Genomic DNA, 22460 nt, shown 5'->3' on the forward strand with positions numbered 1-22460 from the left:
CTTCTGGTATATCTTTCTCTGCAACCTATAGTGGTGGGTCCAAGTCCAACCAAGAAAGGTATTCATTGTCAAATGTTGGTGCCTGACTCTCCACAACCCATTCTGACGTTAGACCAAAGTTAGCCAAGATAATGTTGCTTGATTCAAGGGTTTTGTTTAGCAATTGGATGTGCCTCAACCTAAGGTTGTATTGAACAAAATTCATGTCATTCAATCGCTTTTGATCCAAACGGTTCCTCTTGTTAGTGTGTATACACTCAAACACACTCCAATTCCATTCAAGAATTTCAGGAGACTCAAATGAATAGTGTGATCGAAAGAGATGGCTGGGTGTGTTTAAATAAGTTTAGGGGGCGACTAGGGAAAAATTAGAAACTAGGAATAAAAAATATAAATAAATAAATAAACTTTTTTTTTCCTAGGTTGTGTGGGTACGAGTTGTATGGACCGGTCCAGATAGGCCTGTTGGGAATGGTTTTGGGCCAAAAATGGTCAGACTGACCAGTTCCACCGATTCCAATCCAGTTCTGATAACATTGCATAAGATTAAAGGTTATAGGTGTAGAATTTCTTGTAGATTCACAAGCTCGTGCAATTTACTAAAGCACAAGACAAGAATCTACTTCTACTTTCAACCAGCGGAAGCCAATAGATCGATGAAAACAATATGAACAAGAAGAAGACAAATCAATGGCACATAACATAATAAGTTTTCCTGGGGAAAGCCACAGCTCAAAACCCCGCCTATCTGTATTGCATTAAATCAGAAATATGAGTGAAGATACAAAGTTTGTTCCCACAAGAAAAATTCCGCACAAGTATGCTCAACTCTCTACCTCACAAGCTAGCTCAAGCCAAACCTTAGCCTCTTATGCTGCTCTCCAAGCCCCTATTTCCTTGTGCAATTCGTAGGATGAATAACCTATAGCAATCCAAACATAGATCCTTCTCTGATTGTATGAATGATATTTACAACTCAGTAAATCATGCCACTGATAGTACATTGTCCCTTCACTCTAGTATCAACTGGGTCTTTCTCTGAACTGACATTGTTGTGGGGAAAAGTATCCGACTCGGATGACCCTATCCCTACTCTAAAGGTGACAGTCTTTAGCAACAACTGAAAGTAAAGCTTTAATGTTTTCCTTTATGAAAGTACAGAGAGAAGGAAGAAAAGATTAACCAACCGGTGTCTTTCGCTTTTGTCGATCCTTATCCTCTCTCTTTGTCTCTTGTTCCCAGCTCCTTGCTCCTTTTGCCGGTCCAGCTACACACAGATCCTGCACAACAGAGAGAAGAAAACTACAAGATACATGTACTCATAACTGATGCATGGATTAGAGTGAATCAAATATACAAGTAAATACAATACATCAATGCAATACGAGTATATAGGAGAACATTCAAAGCTTTATTGATAAAAGTAACAGGGTTCTGAGAAGGTTACAACCATCAATGGCTCCAATCCAGCAGCACCTCCCCAGCAGCAAGAAGTCTCCTCTTCACCTCTGGAAAAACAATCACCCAATAGCTCTAACTGTAAACCAACAGCACTTCCTTACTTTGCACAAAATTCCAGCCTCCTTAGACCTCATAGAAGAGCTCTATATATAGGAGAGAAGAAGAAAGGATGAGTCAGCTTGAGACTGACATAAAGCTGCCTTGTGTCCTCTCCCTCTTCAGTTAAACTTCAGTTCTTGAGTCCACTTGGAGATCCTTGCTTACACATGGAGATCAAGTACCTCTTACTCATCACAGGGCGAATCCCTTGAACCAAGTGTCAGTTTGGAAGCTTCCTGGGCAATTGACACCTTGCAGAATCACTGTGCCACTTGGCCAATCTCGCCCAGCGCAGGTAGCCTTCATTAGATTTGACTTTCAGCGCAGGTACAAGGAGGAGCAGTTGCATTCCAGCGCAGATGCTCAGTGGAGCAGCTGACATGATCCAAAAATAGCCTGTTTTTGAGTGTTTTCAGGTGGAGAACTGATGGGAAGTGCTGTGGTTTGCTGACCTTGTTCTTCTAGGGGTAAGAACAACATGTTTAGGGACTGAGGATCCCTGTAATTATCGACATTTCATGCTCCATGTTACGAGGCACAAAAATGTCTATAACAGTTGCCCCCTAAAGTATGAGGCCGTTTATCGGGTGAAATGCTTTATCCAGAGGGTCCGAAGTTCATTCAAGTGCTGAGAGGTGCCCTGTAATACAATACAATACAATACATTATTTTTCATTCTGTTTTCATGATCTAGCTGAGGCGGGCATTCCCATGCTCAGCTTTATAAATACATTTTGGTACATAGAACAGACGATCGTCTGATGGTAGACTGATAATTTTCTGCTGAAATTATCATCCTTTGAGTAGGATGATCATCTGCTGCAATGATGTACATGACAAATGCTTTTATATTTCCTGAATATGTATCGCAGCCCGGATGGATGAAACTAGATCCGGGGTCTTCAAACTCGTTCGACCTTCACTCTAAGTACAAGTCGATCCATGTGAGAATTTCGCTGAAGTCGAACATGGAAAGACATCGCTTGATTACCGGTCAATGATGAAAACCGTTAACAAGCGCGAGAGGAATCACCGATAATGATAATGACCCTCAAGGTACTGCAGTACAATTCACGTGGCGTGAATAAAGGACTTGGCGTCGAACGCCACGCAAAATCTTCTGGTCGAAGGTCATTGACGTATACCTGTCGCCGGAAGTGAGAAACTTGCCATTGAGGCATGCAAGCTTCAAAGTACTGATGGGGTTGTTCCTAGATCAACTTCTTGGATAATGAGCTGAAGTCGACAAGAAGCGATCCGTCAAAGGAGGGCCTTAATGAATCCCACATCAATGACACGGAACGGAGCTAGTGATTTTAGTGGAGGTGAAAACAAACTGTGATATATGATTCAGGGTGGCGATCATGAATGGATGAAGGATAATGTATGGCAGTGGATGGGACACGGTTGACACTTTCAGAATGACCCCTCTTGAACATATAACGACACTGATGCGATGGATCGGTAGCATTACCCCAAATGTGGATGGTTTGGCGAAGACCATGGTGATGAGACCGGTGAATGAAACAACCCAACCCGATGTGGAACGGAGGAAAAGTGTCATGTTCAAGAGTGACTTGCTACCATTAAGCTTTGATGTTCTCCCAATTTTTCCCCAGTCATTTCTGACCAGTACCTCTTTATTTTTGTCAAGCTTGAGGAGGATAACATATGCTTGTTCTATAACCTGCCCTTCGGGCAAGCCCATCGCTATGATTTAACGAGCTTAGCGATAGGGAAACTCGTTCTCGTCTAAAGACAAGTTTGTCGCTATTTAATCATTTTAACGAGTCTAACGACAATGAAAACTCGGTCCTTTTCATTTTTAGAGAGTCTGAAAAGGTACAGAAAGTTAACTCCATAATTCCTTTTTCGTCATCTAATCCCTTAAGTCCGAAAAAGTATAAAACAATACAGAAGGGATGAGTTTTCGATTGCTTTAACGAGCCGAACAAAACAAGCGCTCGATCTTTTTGTGCAATAATCCCTCAGGTCCAAAAAGATTAAAATCTAGAGGAGGGATAGCGTTCCGGTCGTTTAACGAGCTGGAAGGCCAAAACTCGGCAAACTTTTCATATTTTACGAGTCAGTGAAAAGAGCTCAAAGAAGACTCGTCTTTTGAGGAACGAGTGATAAACAGGGATAGCAGCAGATTCCAGTTACAAATTGGAATTTTCCAATCACGGCAGTGTCACAAGGATGGCTAGGTGAAATCACTCTTCGCAGCTGTTTCTCAAAAGAGGTAAACACACAAATGGAGGTGAATGATCGGCCAAATGAACAGTGGAGGTGACGGTGCACAAACACGACCAAGGGCTTTTATGGCTGATGAATTTTCGATCTCAAAAGGGTATTTACCGGTTCATTTTTTCTGAATGAGCTTGAACTCTAAAGGAAAGCCTGCTCATGAACTTATGTTTATTTTTTTAACGAGCATGAACTATGCGCTAAAACTGCTCGGATCTTGCGTTTATTTTTTAACGAGCATGAACTATGTGCTAAAACTGCTCGATATACCAGTCATAATAAGAACGCCTCCTGTGAGATAGCTATTTTTTAAGGAGCTTTATCTCACGAAGCTATGCTCCAATTTTGGCAAGTTTTTACCTTTGCCCCACAGGCTTTCTTCATGTAAGGTCGGAAACGGCTAATCCTACGAGTTTAAAGGGTTAGACCTACGGGTTTAAAGGGAGGACCTAAAAATTTAAAAAATAAATAGTCGTCCCTTGCTTACATTCCAAAAGTTTGCATGCCCCCAGGCGTAGGACAGAATTTCGAGGCTGCCCCTCCTCTCCCCTACTTCTACTTTTCTTTGGGTGTTCACAGTTACTTGTCATCTTGCCAATCTAATGTTAACGATACTAGTCTTCTCGTTATTTTAAGGGGTCTTACGCGGTACTTGTCTTCCCGTCGGCCCAACTTTTAACGAATAGCTATTTGTGACAAGAGAAGAACACTACTCAAAGACAAAACATTGGTATTATTGAGGGAGGCTTGCCTCTTTCTTATTATCCGAAGAGGGTTCTATTCGCTGCCGCAAATCAATCTCTTTCTTCGGCGGTGTCTATCATTGGGTTGTCCAAAGATGGTTACCCTCTGTCACAACAACATAGTCCCCTTCTTTGCAGGCTGCCCCTGCTTATCCTTCAAAACATATGTTTTAATGGGCGAGGCTTGAATTCAAAGATGGCTACTACTTGTCGCAATAAAGGGAATTCCTACTTGGGCAGTGCCCACCTATTTAGACAAAGGTGAATGACTCTTTTGTCAAACACATAACTTTAACAAAAGAATACTATTCCAGAACAACCCCTCTTCCATCCACGGACGGGGTACGGACTAGTCATATTCTTCTGCGGAAATTCTACTTTATACCCAGGGTTTCTTCTGCCCGAAGCAGACCAGGGTGCATGCCCCCTGGGTTCCAGTCTTTCTTTCCGAATCACTCGCACTCATCGGGAAGGAGGACTGGGGGCGGAGGCGAATCTTGAGTGAACAGACCATTTAGGAATGGTATTTGACTATTTGCGATGCGAGATCCCGGAAACGAAAGTTGGTCTACGAGCTTGACCATCCTTCCTTCGTGTGGAAAACACATTACTCTAGAGAGTGAGGAGACTATCGCTCCCATGCAATAAATATAGTCCCGCCCAAGGAGTAGGTTATAATCCAAGGGTCCTTGGACGACCATCACGTTCAAATTAACGGTCTTCCCTTTCAATGTAACAGGCACATTGGGGAGGATTCCTAATGGTCGACTGGTTCCTTTATCAAAACCTGAGAGATTTCTTAACTCAGGTAAAAGCGCCGGGGAACCCAGTGCTTTCCAAGCAACAGAGGAAAGGATACTCACAGACGCCCCTTCATCAATGATAGTACCAGCCATGATCATTCTATAGATCTGGACAATGATTCTGAATGGTACACTGGCTGGTAACCGGGGTCTGCCTAGTTGATTCCAATCAAAGGATACAACCAGGTTGCTTGGTGGTGGGACCAAATATACAGCCGGATATGACCCTGATGATGTTCCTTCCTGCGATAAAGGAATGGGCGCATTGCCCTGACGCTCATCAGAGTCGGTGCTGATGAAAAGAACCTGGATGGTGTCATCCTTATTCTCTTCAGTGAGGGTGTCGCATGAAGATGACTCTTCGGCGACGGTGTCATTCGAAGATGAAACTTCTGAAGGTAGAACCGGGTCAACTGCCGTATCGACCTTTGGACTTTCGTCCGGTCTGGATTCAGTAGGTTCATTTTCAGTGACTGACGCTTCAGCTGACCACTTGAGCGGACCAGCTGGATTTTCAACTATCGAGGGATTAGGCACGAGTTTTTGGTATCCAGGAGGAAGTCGTAACGGTGATACCGGACGATCTTCCAAAAATCTCTTCGCCTCATCTAAGAATGGACATCGGTGAATGGCGTGATCGCCTTCACACAACATACAGGGTGATCTTGGTCTCCCTTTTCGTCCTTCACTCTCGCTGGTTGATGGACTGCAATCAACATGACTACCAGAGGTTGATGCTACCGGATTGTGCAACCTGGGGGACCAGTCCCTTAGTATCCGGGGAATACAAGGACAATCACGATGGAAGTGGGTCCCTTTGCAAATGACACATGGCGATTTAGGCCCGGTCGGTGCAGTGTGTGGGTTTTTGTCAGCTGCCTTTTGCTTGCCCCCAGTCGCCTTCGCCATAGGCCCCTTCTGCTTCTTTTCTCTCTTCTTCTTTTCTTTCTTCTCCTTGGGAGGCTGACTTTTGCCAGCTCCACGTTGCGAAGAGGAAGGATCAGAGGAAGTATTGTAAGAAGTGGAAGGCTGGTGGGTAGTTCTAGACTGCTCTGACTGTTGATTCGACTGCTCAGGATTAGTGGCGATCTGGACTACATTAGTTGAAAAGAGCCATACAGGTAGGCCAATTGTCAATCCTGGAAGTGACAATGTTGCCATATGAGGCGCACCAACATCTCCCCAAGAGGAGAAGGGATTTGGACTTCCGCCAAGGTTGCCTCCTTGGTTGGTGGGCTCCATACTTTTCAACTGAAAGATCAACGTGGGAATAACAGGTGATTATGTTCCGCTTAAAATAAATTTTATTAACGACGCTTTTTAGACACAAACTTGCTTTTTCATGTTTTAAGAGTCGAGAAAAAGCTAAAGATGACTCTAGTCGCCTTCGATGTATTAACGAGCCCGAAGTGACAAATGCTCGGTTGGACTTTTTCAGTTATAGAGTTTGAAAAAGGCCAAAAGAAACTGCTCTGGAGATCTAGGCAGAGGGTGTGCCAAACCTTTCGCGAAACCACAGAATACGTTTTACGGTACGGGTGGTCGATCTTCGTGAATGTTGTGTTCACTGCATCGCGATCAGTAGGGCGGCCGACACGGCTTCCTAAGGATAAAGGATAAATGCCTATAGGGGTCTCCCAATATACGCGACGGTACGCGGGAGCACAAGTCCGTATTAGTGCCACCAACTCTCAGGAGGAATCACCCACCTTCGTAGAGATCGACAGTCACTATGTTTAACGACGCCGGAACACGTCTCTACCTAGACCTCTAGATGTTTGTGTTATGTTACAAAGCGTTGTTATGTAAATTGGGTTTATTTTAATGTTGATCTTGCTTAGCAGTTTGCCTTTAAGGATCACCACGAGATGTATATATACAACTTCCTAAATGCAATCTAAGATGAGAAGCAAAACTTTTCAATCTTTCAACTTTGAAAACCTTAATCTACTGAGGGAAAAGAAAGACACAACTTTTCACACAGATCATAGAACACACACTAAAATGCAAATTTTCCTAAATCGTCAAGCACACAGTCAAATGCAAAATGCACAATGCAGATATTTCTTTTCGTTATCCTTAATGTTGATGTAAGACAAAAAGGAAACTGTTGTATAACTTTGAATCTAATTTCGAGCGAAAGTAAACAAGCTTGTCCAAAATCAAAAGACACCTTAAGATCGACTTGTTTAGACACTGGAAATGTATAGATTCAAACCATAAAATGAAAAACAAACAAACTCAAACAGCCATGAACAGTAATAAAACTAGCTCTTAAGATCACAAAGACACTTTTTACAGTTCAGGATCTAAGAGGCCACAACTATACTGGTTCGCTTTTCACAATGGGAAACTGTAACTGAAGCAAGAAATACTGAAAGAACAATCACAGTTTCATCACACAACTGAGGCGGAATAATGTCAAGGAAAGTTGGTTTACAGCAAGTACAAATGACAAGCAATCAGCAGCAAAATAACAGTGAAAACAGGGCTAAGACACAGTGGGAAACCTCAGGAAGACATAGCCTAACTGGATCAGCGCAGGCTCTGGTCTGTCAAATTGACTCTCAGCGCAGTTCCCGAAGGGAGTACCTGCGCTGGAATGCAGACTGCCTGTGGACAGCCTGCACTGAGACACGAGAGTTGCGTTTACAAGGATTTCCGGGTCATAAAAAGCTCAAAAATTCACTGTTTTTGCTAAAATAAAAAGCTATAGGTCAAGTACAAGCTAAGGGATGATCAAGAGGATGAAAAGCTATCACAAAGAGTACAAGAGTCTTTTGTAGATCAGCTCTTCAAATCATGAATCTGCTCAAAAATGAGCAAGAGTAGCAGCCCCTCTACTTCGCTTTTGATATAGTCAAAAGCTTTTCGATTTGGTACTCTTTGGTTCAGGAAATGAATAGCAAAGATACTACAAACACCAACAAGATACTAGGTTCCCCAGTGGAGTCGCCAGTTTGTTGTGGGGAAAAGTATCCGACTCGGATGACCCTATCCCTACTCTAAAGGTGACAGTCTTTAGCAACAACTGAAAGTAAAGCTTTAATGTTTTCCTTTATGAAAGTACAGAGAGAAGGAAGAAAAGATTAACCAACCGGTGTCTTTCGCTTTTGTCGATCCTTATCCTCTCTCTTTGTCTCTTGTTCCCAGCTCCTTGCTCCTTTTGCCGGTCCAGCTACACACAGATCCTGCACAACAGAGAGAAGAAAACTACAAGATACATGTACTCATAACCGATGCATGGATTAGAGTGAATCAAATATACAAGTAAATACAATACATCAATGCAATACGAGTATATAGGAGAACATTCAAAGCTTTATTGATAAAAGTAACAGGGTTCTGAGAAGGTTACAACCATCAATGGCTCCAATCCAGCAGCACCTCCCCAGCAGCAAGAAGTCTCCTCTTCACCTCTGGAAAAACAATCACCCAATAGCTCTAACTGTAAACCAACAGCACTTCCTTACTTTGCACAAAATTCCGGCCTCCTTAGACCTCATAGAAGAGCTCTATATATAGGAGAGAAGAAGAAAGGATGAGTCAGCTTGAGACTGACATAAAGCTGCCTTGTGTCCTCTCCCTCTTCAGTTAAACTTCAGTTCTTGAGTCCACTTGGAGATCCTTGCTTACACATGGAGATCAAGTACCTCTTACTCATCACAGGGTGAATCCCTTGAACCAAGTGTCAGTTTGGAAGCTTCCTGGGCAATTGACACCTTGCAGAATCACTGTGCCACTTGGCCAATCTCGCCCAGCGCAGGTAGCCTTCATTAGATTTGACTTTCAGCGCAGGTACAAGGAGGAGCAGTTGCATTCCAGCGCAGATGCTCAGTGGAGCAGCTGACATGATCCAAAAATAGCCTGTTTTTGAGTGTTTTCAGGTGGAGAACTGATGGGAAGTGCTGTGGTTTGCTGACCTTGTTCTTCTAGGGGTAAGAACAACATGTTTAGGGACTGAGGATCCCTGTAATTATCGACATTTCATGCTCCATGTTACGAGGCACAAAAATGTCTATAACAGACATGCATGAGTTTCTCATGAGGTAATATTCAATTAACTGGAGTAACACTTGTGGATGCACCAACTGACTGTTAGTCCTCTATTAGTTCCACAAACAGTTAGAATTAATTTAACTGACCATAACTCAGTAAACTAAGTTATATAATTACAACTCAATCTAAACTCATACTGAACCCCTAAAATTTAGGGAGAACCAAATACAGAAAGACTTTCAACTCAAAATTCCTACGCTAATTAAGTTAACTAAACTTAATTAACTATTTACATGTTGCTAAGAGAATAGAATTCGATTTTAATTCTCAGTTTAATTCAAGGACAAATTAAATTGGAATTTCTTGTTGTCATTTCTTAACAATAGGAAACCATGTGTAATGACATGTTGATAAGGTCCGACCTCCTTTGAATAATAGATCAAATTTCTTATGCATATAATTCTAGTTGAAGATCTCTCTCATGAATCATAATGCTTAGCTCCACCCAAGATGTTGAGAAATATCTTATAAATCTTTTGAAAAATTATATTAAGGGATCTAAAAAATTAGACGAAATTCTCAATTTTCAAAGATCTACCCTCATCAAGACTGGTTTGGGCTATGAAGGAGAGATAAACACAAAGAAACTTGAAGACAAAGAACTAATCAACTTCATTGACGCACTCAAAGGACGTAATAATAGTAATGATAACAATCAACAATAACAAGTGAATGACAACAAGGCAATAAAAGACATTGATGGTGAAATTTGACAATAACAAGGAGAAGAAAATGACAACAATGCAATAAGGGACAGTAATAAAATTCAACAACAGCACAGGAGGGAAAATTATAGCAATTTGAATAGCCAAAGAGATCAAGCAATAAATCAACAAAAGTCTCATATCCCTCAACAAGAAAGCCATCAAAGAATCAAAAGACCATATCCTCAAAGGAGAATTGCACCTAGGTACCAAAATGTCTTCTATTGTTATTGTTATTCATGTATGAATTGTGGTCTTAAGGTTGTAAAATGTAAAGCTTATCTCAGAATAATCAGATCAACCTTAAAGGAAATGAATCCTTTCAGTCTACAAGAAACAGAGATATCATATTTATAAATCCACATAGGAATGATCCCATAAACAACAATCCTTTTACTCCTTTATTTGATTATATTGAATGCTATCATTGTCATAAATATGGACATAAAGAAACAGATTGTAAAATCAACAAAATCATATCAATTTCTAAGATCAAGCAAACAAAATAAGAACCTAAAACATGGATGAAGAAAAATGCAAAAGGAGAAAATGGATGTGGTATTGTCTTATATGCTCAAAAACATTACATTCATTGGTATGTGGAGAGCATATGTTTCAAACATATCACTGATGACAAGAGTAAATCCTTATCACTAAAAGAACATAAGATAGGTTGAGTTTTACCTTTATAATGATGCTTCAGGAAAAATCAAGGGAAAAGGCATAGTTAGCTTGGACAATGGAAGAGGCAAGGCTAAGAATGTTATTTTTAGATGGACACAATTTGTTCAGTGTGATTCAAATGTGCGACCAAAGGTATGATGTAACTTTTCACTCCAAAGGTTGTGAGATAAAGTCAGCAAACACAGGCACGGTAGTAGCAAAGGATGTGAGAACTTCAAATAATGTGCACATACTCAAAGAAGAAAACGAGAAGTGTTATATGGGGAAGTTTGATGAGTGTTAGTTTCGGCAAAGAAGATTGGGACACCTAAACTTTGATCATATAGTGAACTCAACAAAAAGAAAGTTGTAAGGGACTTGCAAAAGATTTCAAATCCAAGCAACACAATTTGTAAATCCCGTTAAATTGGTAAAAAAATTCGAGTACAATTTAAGACCAAAGAAAACTCATCAACCAAACCTCTACAGTTGGTTCATACAAATTTATGTGGACCTTTATGAACTAAAACCCATAGTGGAGAACGACATCTTGTTAGAAAATTTAAAGTGACAGGTTATTATACTTATTTTTCTTAAACTTGATAGTGCTTGTGGGTGTTATCTTCATTATTTTCCTTAGTTAGATCTTCCATCAAACAATATCAAGAACAATAACAGTAACAAAAAGAGGACATAGCAAGGGTGTGGGGGGGAGGGGGCAGGGGGGTATTTTATTGCACAAATATGACAATCATTTTTACAGAATACAGATGGGCTTGGGGGTTGGAACTAATAATTTTTTTGAACTTATCGCCCTTATACATTTGCTCCATTTTGCACTGGCACATAATTGCAGACAACTTTAAATATTTGGGGATTCTAAAATCATTATAAATTGGTTCAATAATACATTTGCATGTCATGTGCACTCTCTCAAGAATATATTGGATGAAGCCATGCTTTTAAAATCTCATTTTGATTATATTTCTTGTCAACACATTTATAGGGAGTGCAATCAGGTTGCCGACCATTTATCAAAGGAGGCCAAGGTCCAGCCCAGGGGGTTATCGCTAATACAAGAGAAGCAGGATGCAGAATGTTTTCAATACTATCACATGCCTTATATTGATCAGTTATATCAGCGGGCCGATAAGCCCTAATCTGCAGTTTATTTTGCAATTTCTATCAGTATTTTGTTTATATATATTGTATATATCCTTTTTATGAAAAGTCACAATATACCCCTTACGAGTAATTTTGTACAGACATATATTTTGATGGCTACGGCCCAACTTACTGCATATTCCTTCCAGACATCTACAACATGTAATTTTCTTGACTAATAGAAAAATGCAATTTTTCCCCGGGGAAAAAAACAAAAAGAGGACATAAATATAGGCTCTCAACCAAGGTGAAAACTTGAAAACTCTTCTCTTCTTAGAATTTGGTTCAAATGAGATACAAAGACCCAATCCCTGGACCAAGTCCTTCTCCCAGTACCAAATCGTCCCTTTCTTGAGTCCTTCCTTTATTATGCACCAAATTGTTACACCCTACAACTTTGACTTGTCAGCTACAACACTGCTACTCGACCTGCAATTTCGACCCTGCAATTTCGACCTCCAACTTCAGCGCTGCACCTCTTGGAGAAACCCTAGTTTGACCTCCTTCTGGGACCTTCTAAGAGCAAGATAGCTCTTCTTAAGGTCAATGAGGTCTGGACAGAGTTTCCTTCCTTTCAGCTACCATTTTTTTCACTTCGTGCTACTACTACTCGACCCTTCAACTTTGGCCTCTTCCTGCAATCTAGAAACCCTATAATTTCACACGAGTGAGAGAGATAGAGCCCAAAAACCAAGAAATTTCTTCCTTCTTCTTTCTTCTTGACCTTCACTCCCCTTCTTGCAACTACCAAACTATAGATCAAACTTTTTCTTGTAGATCGAACTTGTGAGTGAATGTGTCTCCAAATGAAGTTGAACTATTATATATATATATCCTTCTTAAGGGGTTGAATTCCCTCCTTTAGGTTGATTTGAGGATCTCTTATGAAACTAGCTCACAAAAAGATAGAAAATATAGATAAACGCCTTCAAAATAAGCCTCATCAAGGCGGCAACCTCCTTTACATTACACAAATGAACAATTCTTAAATGATACAAATGACAAGACCTCCTTTCTATACATAGGAGTCTAAGGGTTCATAGTATAATCAGAGCCCACATAACAATAATAATGTAAGGGCATAATAATAACAATAGTGGGCTTCTATGGAGCACAATAATAACAATAGGGGGACTACATGGGCACAACAATATAATAAGGGGGTTGTACTAATAACAATAAGGGGTTACACTAGTAGTATAGGGACCTAACATGCCCCTCTCCTTCAAAAAGTGTTGTCCTCAACACTTGAGTAGTTCTTGATGCTTCTGTATAAAATTATTATCCTCCCATGTGGAATATTCAACGGGTAAGTTCTTCCACTTGATGAGATACTCTGAAATTGATCGATTTCGTAGCTATCGGGTTCTTGTTTCTATGACTACTCAGATTCCAATATGATTTTTCCTTCCTTGTCAAGTTCTCGCAATATTGTTTGAACTGGGATCTTCTGCAACTTTTGAATGAGTAGCCACACTTCTTCATCCTTCTTCCATTCATCCCTTGCTTCGTTTACCCAATCTGGTTGGATAATAGAAATATCACAAAACAATGCTTCCACAACATCATCCTTTCTTGAGAATTCATCTGCAACAACATTTTGTTTCCCCTTTTTGTAGATGATTTCAAAGTCATAACCCAACATATTTGTCATCCATTTTTTCTGTTCTTCTAAAGATAATCTTTGTTCGAAAAAGTATTTAAGACTACCATGATCCATTTTTACCTTGAAGTGTCTTTCCATTAGGTAAGGACGCCATTTCTTAAGCGCGTGTATTATTGCCAACATTTCCTTCTCATAAATAGCTTGTTTGAGATGTAGCCGTAAAAATACCCAATTGCCTACATCAAAACTTCTTTCACTGCAATGTTGATCTTCCTGTTGTTTCATTCGATTCTACACCAAAGTGGCATTATTCTTTAAAAGTTGGAGAACTTGTTGTTGATGCTCGATGTGATCTTTCACTTCTTGAATCTTTTTCTTCTTGATATGTCCTTCTATATTGAGAGTTTGAGGAGTGTTAATTTCTTCCAATGCATTACAAGATATGGTCGGATTCATTTCTTGATGCTCGATGTGATCTTTCACTTCTTGAACATTTTTCTTCTTGATATGTCCTTCTATCTTGATAGTTTGAGGAGTGGTAATTCCGTCCACTGCATTACAAGATATGGTCGGATTCATTTCTTCTTTTTCGATGTGTTCTTTCACTTCTTGAACCTTTTTCTTCTTGATATGTCCTTCTATCTTGAGATTTTGAGGAGTGGTAATTCTTGCCAATCCTTTAAAAGATATGGTCAGATTCATTTCTTCTTTCTCTGGGGTTGGTTCCTGATGTATATCCTCTTCTTTTGATGTTTCTTGATCCTTTTCTTCCTCCTCTTCACAATCTATGTAAAATAATTTCTTCTCAGCACACTTATGACCTTTAGTGTATTTGCTATCACAAATGTAACAAAGCCCTTTTCTCTTTTTTCTTCCAATTGTTGTGGTGTAAACCATGTAGGTTGTGGAAGGCTAGGAGAAAAAACACTTCCATAATTATAGTCGTGAGTGGTGGGATTCCTTGTTTCCATAATTTCTCTTTCAATTTTTCTTTCCAACTTGAATGCCTTCTCCAATTAATTAGGTTCCCAAAGACAAACCTCATGTTGAATGTTATCCTTTAAAGTGCCTATGAATAAATCAATCCTTTGCTTCTCTGGAATATCATTTACCCTTATATTCAATTTTTGAAAGTCCTTAACGTGCTCTGCCATTGAACCCTTTTGTTTGAGATTTATCAATTGGCTAAAGAAGGTGTTTCTCTTTGTATACTCATAATGTGCTATCATTTCCTCTGTGAGAATTGACCAGGTGACAAGTGTTTTACGAGAACAAAAATTGATTCAATTCTAAATATAAAGATGCAATATGTACCTTTTGTAACAGATGTACCTCATTTAAATCAAAATATTGCTCCATCTGTAGTATCCAATTTAATGGATCCTTGCCATCAAACTTCCTCATATCGCCTTTTCTTGATTTTAGGAGCTCGATCTTGAAATGAATGTAACTCTGTAATTTCAGATCTCCAAGTTATGAAATTTCATCCTACAATAGCCCTCTGAGTCCTCTTTCTAACCCCGCAAGTCTGATCAATATTAGATTCTGCAAGGAAGAGCTATGTCAAATCTCCCATAATGACCTGATTATAGACTGATTTAGTAGAGCGAACTTATACGAAGTTCCACGAGTCACTTTTTCAACCTTAGGCCCTGAAACCGATACACAGAAAAATATAGTCCACCTTCTTTCTGTAACCTCTTAATAAATTTCAATATGATGCGCAAAGAGAAAGTTATGACGATTTTCCCAAGGTCACCTATTTGGGATGTAATTCGAAAGCCTGCAAAATCCCTAAATGTCTTGGACTGTATCTCCGAAACTATAACAAAACAAGATCTGAAATTTGGGTGTGAGCTTCACCAAGTTTTTGTCTCAAATGGATCTTAATTTCAGAGTCTGAAACGTTGTAGAAAAATAATTATAGCGAAAATTCAGCGATGACCTGTTTGAGATGGAATTATGAAACTTGCAAAAACCCTAACTTCCTCAGATCATATCTCCAAAAATATAGCGAGAAAAAATCTAAAATTTGGAACCATGTTTTAGAGAGATGTCCTCTCAAATGGATTTGTTTTTTAGCTTCTAAAACGTCACAGAACAAACGTTATAGTGAAAATTCCACAATGACCTGTTTGGAGCAGCAAAACCCTAGAATCCAAAGCTCTGATACAAAATATTATGAAACTAGCTCACAAAAAGATAGAAAGATAGATAAATGCCTTCAAAATAAGCATCTTTGATGGGGAAACCTCCTTTACATTACACAAATGAACAATTCTTAGATGATACAAATAACAAGACCTCCTTTCTATCTATAGGAGTCTAAGGGGTCATAATATAATCAGAGCTGACATAACAATAATAATGTAAGGGCACAATAATAACAATAGTGGGCTTCTATGGGGCACAATAATAACAATATGGGGACTAAATGGGCTCAACAATATCATAAGGGGGTTGTACTAATAACAATAAGGGGTTACACTAGTAGTATAGGGACCTAACAAGATCCGAGGGCCGAGTTGTACTCTTGGAGATTCCCGGACTTTCTAAACTAAAAAATAGTTCTTTTTACAATTGCAAATTTCCCAGAAGGGCCTTATACACATGATGTTGACTACTTTGACTCATGATAATAAATCTTGAAACCTAAAAAACCCTAGAAGCACAAATAAGATGCTTTTACTTAAAAGATCGTTAATAATGAGCATGAAACCAATGTTTTAATAGTAGCAATTTTTCTTTTTCTTTTTCTTTTGTGTTACATAGAATACATATTGAAATGAGCACAACAATTATGAAGACCGAAACTAGTTACATTTCTCAACACTCCCTCTTAACTAGGGAGGTATTCATAGTTGTACAACCAATACAACATCATATCTCAAACTGAAGAGTTCTCAAGAAGAGTCGGATTGATATGTCCTTCTATATTGAAAGTTTGAGGGGTGGTAAGTTCTTTCAATGCATTACAAGATATGGTCAGATTCACTTCTTGATGCTCGATGTGATCTTTCACTTCTTGAACATTTTTCATTTGATATGTCCTTCTATATTGATAGTTTGAGGAGTGGTAATTCCATCCATTGCATTACAAGATATGGTCGGATTCATTTCTTCTTTCTCGATGTGTTCTTTCACTTCTTGAACCTTTTTCTTCTTGATATGCCCTTCTATCTTGGGAGTTTGAGTGGTAATTCTTGCCAATCCCTTACAAGATATGGTCAGATTCATTTCTTCTTTCTCTGGGGTTGGTTCCTGGTGTATATCCTATTCTTTTGATGTTTCTTGATCCTTTTCTTCCTCCTCTTCACAATCTATGTAAAATAATTTCTTCTCAGCACACTTATGACTTTTAGTGTATTTGCTATCACAAATGTAACAAAGCCCTTTTTCTCTTTTTTCTTCAAATTGTTGTGGTATAAACCATGTAGGTTGTGGAAGGCTAGGAGAAAAAACACTTCCATAATTATAGTCATGAGTGGTGGGATTCCTTGTTTCCATAATTTCTCTTTCAATTTTTCTTGCCAACTTGAATGCCTTCTCCAATGAATCAGGTTCCCAAAGAGGAACCTCATGTTGAATGTTATCCTTTAAAGTCCCTATGAAGAAATCAATCCTTTGCTTCTCTGGAATATCATTTACCCTTATATTCAATTTTTGAAAGTCCTTAACGTGCTCTGTCATTGAACCCTTTTGTTTGAGATTTATCAATTGGTTAAAGAAGGTGTTTCTCTTTGTATACTCATAATGTGCTATCATTTCCTCTGTGAGAATTGACCAGGTGACAAGTGTTTTACGAGAACAAAAATTGATTCAGTTCTAAATATAAAAATGCAATATGTACCTTTTGTAACAGATGTACCTCATTTAAATCAAAATATTTCTCCATCTGTAGTATCCAATTTAATGGATCCTTGCCATCAAACTTCCTCATATCGCCTTTTCTTGATTTTAGGAGCTCGATCTTGAAATGAATGTAACTCTGTAATTTCAAATCTCCAAGTTCTGAAATTTCATCCTGCAATAGCCCTCTAAGTCCTATTTCTAACCCCGCAAGTCTGATCAATATTAGATTATGCAAGGAAGAGTTATGTCAAATCTCCCACAATGACCTAATTACAGACTGGTTTAGTAAAGCGAACTTGTACGAAGTGCCACGAGTCACTTTTTCAACCTTAGGACCTAAAACCGATACACAGAAAACTACAATCTGCCTTCTTTCTGTAACCTCTTAATAAATTTCAATCTAATGCACAAATAGAAAGTTATGACGATTTTCCCAAGGTCACCTATTTGGGATGTAATTCGGGAGCCTGCAGAATCCCTAAATGTCTTGGACTGTATCTCCGAAACTATAAAAAAACAAGATCTGAATTTGGGTGCGAGCTTCACCAAGTTTTTGTCTTAATGTCACCTTCTGTCTTCTTTCTATAACATCTTAAGAAATTTCAATCTGATGCGCAAAGAGAAAGTTATGACGATTTTCCCAAGGTCACCTATTTGGGATGTAATTCGGGAGCCTGTAGAATCCCTAAATGTCTTGGACTATGTTTCCAAAACTATAACAAAACAAGATCTAAAATTTGGGTGTGAGCTTCACCAAGTTTTAATTTTAGAGTCTAAAACGTTGTAGAAAAATAATTATAGAGAAAATTCAACGATGACCTATTTGAGATGGAATTATGAAGCTTGCAAAAACCCTAACTTCCTCAAATCATATCTCCGAAAACATAGCGAGACAATATCTGAAATTTGGACCCATGGTTTAGAGAGATTTCCTCTCAAATGGATTTGTTTTTTATCTTCTGAAATGTCGCAGAACAAACGTTACAACGAAAATTCCACAATGACTTGTTTGGAGCAGCAAAACCCTAGAATCCAAAGCTCTGATACCAAATATTATGAAACCAGCTCACAAAAAGATATAAAGATAGATAAACGCCTTTAAAATAAGCATATCTGAGGGGGAAACCTCCTTTACATTACACAAATGAAAAATTCTTAGATGTTACAAATGACAAGACCTCCTTTCTATATATAGGAGTCTAAGGGGTCATAATATAATTAGAGCTGACATAACAATAATAATGTAAGGGCACAATAATAACAATAGTGGGCTTCTATGAGGCACAATAATAACAATATGGGGACAACATGGGCACAAGAATATAATAAGGGGGTTGTACTAATAACAATAAGGGGTTACACTAGTAGTATAGGGACCTAATAGGATCCGAGGGCCGAGTTGTACTCTTGGATATTCCTGGACTTTCTAGACTAAAAAATAGTTCTTTTTACAATTACAAATTTCCCGGAAGGGCCTTATAAACATGATGTTGACTACATTGACTCATGATAATTAATCTTAAAACCTAAAAAACCCTAGAAGCACGAAGAAGATGCTTTTACCTAAAAGATTGTTAATAATGAGCATGAAACCAATGTTTTAGAGTAGAAATTTTTCTTTTTCCTTTTCTTGTGTGTTACATAGAATACATATTGAAATGAGCACAACAATTATGAAGATTGAAACTAGTTACATTTCTCAACACTCCCTCTTAAATAGGGAGGTATTCTTAGTTGTACAACCAGTACAACATCATATCTCAAACTGAAGAGTTCTCAAGAAGAGTTGGATTGATAAGCCATATTGTAAGCATCATCATTACAACCAACATTGTCCTTGAGGCCTAACTCGACAAGCTCTTCTTTATTCAATAGCATTATGTTGTGAGGCTTTATGTGTGGTAGCGCACTACCTCTCTAAGGTACATACCCCATCTGGATTTCCATAAGGTATGACCTTTTATGACTATTCTTATCTTGGATCTCCATACCTGAGTCCTTAAAGAATATCAGTCCTCTTCCACCACTCTTCTCTTGGATTCTTGTCCCATCCTCAAAGAGTGTCAATCCTTTCCTTTCTTGGATGTTATATCCTCAAGGAAACCATAGATGCTTATCCAATCCTCTGTCATTCTCTCTTCGTCACCCGAATAGGAGAATGCACATGCAATGTTCATCATCATTCCCTCTTAACTAGAGAGTAAATCCCTATTCTCCCTTAATATTGAGAATAAAACCTTGCTCCTTATTCATGGAGACTCCTTTTTCTCCCTCTCAAACTAGAGGATATTATTTCCTTCCAATAATGGAAGCTAGCATCACAAGCCTCAATACTTGTCTACATGAGAGAACCATCTACCTGATCTTCATATCCACATGGCTCTCTCTTTCTTTTGTATCACTTGCTTTCTTCTGAGGTATCATGGAGCCATTCCCACTCTTTCATTCTTGTGATAGGATCTATTTCATCTTACTTGCTCATCACTTTCTTCTTCAATCATGAAGGCATTGCATTGAACCTTCTCGACCTTCAATCTAGTCATGAAAGTGATCTTCCTAGACCTTCAGGTTATCTTATTGTACAGATACTCTTTCAATCCCAAGATGGACTCATATTGACTTTATAGTTGCTAGGTACCAGACATTGAGCTCTCAACATCCTTCATATAGTTGAACTTGCCCCAATGGTAATCATGTATTCTTGCAATATTCTTTTCCCTGTAGCCAAAAATAATATTTTAGCTAGATAACCAAACAATAAATGAAATAGACTTACCTCACCATGGTGAACTTCTCGTACCATGAACATCCATATTGACCATCTCCACTTGATATTTTCTTCATGCATCAGAATGCCCAAGGATTGAACTTGATTACCAAGTTAAAAATTTTATTCTCGAGATTATACTTGGATGTTCAATTATCATCTTACTTATTCTATAGAAAGTATTAATCTTGTATACATTCTTAAGTAAGTCAAATTCTATTTTTTTTCCTGCATCATTAATACTTAAGCATATCTTTATAACCAATTTCATCTCATAAGATTGTTGCACATGTGAATCTTATCTAAAGTTTACTTTTCATACATTCCTATGCTTTCATCCAATCATTTAGGTATCCATATATCTCACAAAAGGTTTGCATCTTGACCCATTGCAACCCTTCATCCATTTTTTCCAGTATGTTTCCACATTACATAGAATACATATTGTTTTTGTCCTGATGATTTTTTCAAGGACTTTCCAAAATGATGGTCCTTCCTGGATCACGATGATACATTTAGAAAAATGATAACCTCTAACATAATGTTAGATAATATCTTGGATGAACAATATCCAAAATGGTCTAACACTATATCCTAGATTATCTTCTATCAAGCAACTTAATAAATTCCAAACATGCTACTATCATATGCTTCTATCTTATGATGCTTATGAAAAACATATCATCTAAAAATTCAACATTCATAAATAACCTAGAAGTCAATGAACCTTCTTTCAGTAGTAAATATCCTTCACTTCTTCCTTCTTTTCCTTCTTCTCAAGTTCTCCCACTACTTCAGCTACATGAGCTTCACTCCTATCCATTCTCTTATTGTTCTGTTTATTTGGACAGTCCCTCTTGAAGTGTACAAACTCATTGCACTTAAAGCATTACACCTTGGACATATATTTCTTCTTGGACTTGCCAAAAATTCCTTTCTTCATCTTCTTGACTCAGGATAGAAAGGCTTAAGACTTCTCATTTGATCCAACATCATCCTTGACCCTGATCCTTGATTATTCCAATATGTATTGTGCCCACAACTCATCAAAGGGATTTGAATCCTTCTTGGAGTAGACACTTGTTGCAATGTTGCTCCATTATGGTGGCAATGCATTTAGAACGAATATGGTCACCTCATAATCAGTGATTGGTTCCCCAAATCCTTGCAAATGGTCTCTTAGCTGAGAGATTCTCATGAGGAAGGATGTCATAGCCTCATCCTTCTATTTCTTCATTCTATATTCTTTGTTTCATAATGACATCTTTTGAACTGTTGTACTTACATAGTACAAATTCAGAATATTTCCGTACATGGTTTTAGAAGTCTTCATATTTGCAACAAATGAAACAAGAGAATCCTTAATTGATTCAAATATGATCCTTTGAGCTCTCACTTCCCCTTCCTTTTACCTTGCTATTTCTTGTGTCTTATCTTTCTTAGCTTCAGTAACTTCTCCAGTAACATATCCCATTACATCTTGCTTTGTGAGTATCAAGTTAATCCTTTTCTTCCATGCTAGATAGTTTAAAGCGCCAATGAGAATATTGCTCTCCTTCAAAAAGAACCTGCATGACTTGAAGATTCAACCATTATGAGATAGTGTGATACTTACTTGAATAATATCTCCAGCCTTCTTGATCTCTTCAAGACCTTTGGAGAGTTCTTGATGATTCCCTTGAAATATGTTCCCTACGATTCCTCCACCAACAACTTCCAAGATTTATGTCTTGCAAATAGACTTCCTTTTTGCAAGCTCAATACCCTCCTTACGAAATGAATGTAGTTTTGATCTTCTTCAATGTAGAAACCTTAGATTAGAAAGGTCTTCTACTAATGAACTTTTAACTAGATTCCTTCAAGAGAAAATCTTGTTCTTTTAGGACTTGAGAGCTTCTTATCCCTTTATCAACAATTCTTTCTCATGTCCTTTCGGATGCCTTCCTTGCTCACCTTAGTTCTGATACCATGTTAGAAAATGTAAAGTGGCAGCTTCTTATACTTATTTTTCTCAACCTTGATAGTGTCTGTGAGTCTTTAGTTATCTTATTTATGTTCCTTAATTAGAAATTTCATCAAACAATATCAAGAACAATAACAGTAACAAAAATAGGACACAGATATAGGCCCTCAGCTAGGGCAAAACCCCTCCAAGGGAAAAAAAAAACTAGGGAACTCTTCTCTTCTAACAATTTTCTTAAAATGAGATACAAAGACCCAATCCCTAGACCAAGGCCTTCTCCAAGTACTAAGTCGGTCCTTTCTTCAGTCCTTCCTTTATTTTGCACCAAA

Source organism: Pinus tabuliformis, chromosome 9, assembly GCF_031772625.1.
Source record: "Pinus tabuliformis cultivar Carrire ecotype Pingquan chromosome 9, CPIR1, whole genome shotgun sequence".
NCBI classification, from domain to species: domain Eukaryota; kingdom Viridiplantae; phylum Streptophyta; class Pinopsida; order Pinales; family Pinaceae; genus Pinus; species Pinus tabuliformis.